We start from the raw sequence: 1,061 nt of genomic DNA on the forward strand, positions 1-1,061 counted from the left end.
TCATCCTTTGACACTATGCTTACTCTGTAAGGCAAGAAGACAGCATAAATTATGATTAATATTATGTGCACGAGTGAATCAGTGAATAATCTTTCAAGAATTTGGAGAAAAAAAAACTTACTGCAGAGGCTCTTTATTTGACAAAGTTAGGCCACTGTTAACCTGTTAGTTTGCCAGAACAGGTTAGTTGAAAATGACTACAATTAAAATACTAAGCAATATTATAAGGAGAGTTTCATAAGGAATTTCCCCTCTTTCCACCCAGTATAATACGTTTATCAATTATATTGAGTACAAAGGGATTGGAGTGGAAGGAGCAGGTACCTGGATTCTGATTTCAGTTACTGATATGAAATGTCAGAATTCGTCACTGGGAAGGGATAAGAAAACGGAGACCAACAATCACATCCATTTTCTAAGCTGAAAGCAGGCTATAAATAGCTCCATCTTGTTCAGAGTATCAGGTCAACGGCAATATAGGGGATTGTCTTGTCTTATGCCGTCAAGTTGTCTTCGACCCATAGAGATGCCATGGACACATCTCTCCCAGAAAGGCCTACCTCCATCTGCAAATGTTCTGGTAGTGTATCCATAGAGTTTTCTAGGTAAAAATACAGAAGTGGTTTATCATTGCCTCCTTCTGCACAGTAAACTTGTCTTCCCCCTTGATTCTCTCCCATGCAGCTGCTGCCCAGCATAGGTGAGTTTTGACTTGTAGCAGATTGCCTTCCACTCACTAGCCACTGCCCAAGCCAGGAATGGAATGGATATGCCTCTGCCTAACTCTCCCTCCTGTAGTCGAGACTGGTATAATACTGGGAACTCTCCAGGTGTGACCCTGAGAAGGGAATATAGGATGATATTTTGGAGCCTTAAGTGAGGTTCACTGGAATCACCTCGACTCTTCACCAAGGTCAGAACCTGCTTTAAGTAAATGCATGTTTAACTTTAGGCAGGTTGCTCACATTTTGTAGACTTCTATCCCATCCTCCAAAAGGCATAAAGCAAGATCCATTTGGGTCAGTCATTAGTTCTCAATCAGCACTTACTGTGTGGAGAAC

General features: G+C 41.4%; 1 non-coding gene across 1 annotated transcript; it reads right to left on the bottom strand.

Moving 5' to 3' along the window:
• Nucleotides 1–710: 710 nt before the first annotated feature.
• On the bottom strand, nt 711–848 carry LOC114818095. Its single transcript, XR_003765916.1, has one exon. It is a non-coding gene; the product is annotated as a small nucleolar RNA SNORA7 (small nucleolar RNA).
• Between the last annotated feature and the right edge of the window lie 213 nt (nt 849–1,061).

Source organism: Ornithorhynchus anatinus, chromosome 17 (assembly GCF_004115215.2).
Source record: "Ornithorhynchus anatinus isolate Pmale09 chromosome 17, mOrnAna1.pri.v4, whole genome shotgun sequence".
Lineage (NCBI taxonomy): Eukaryota > Metazoa > Chordata > Mammalia > Monotremata > Ornithorhynchidae > Ornithorhynchus > Ornithorhynchus anatinus.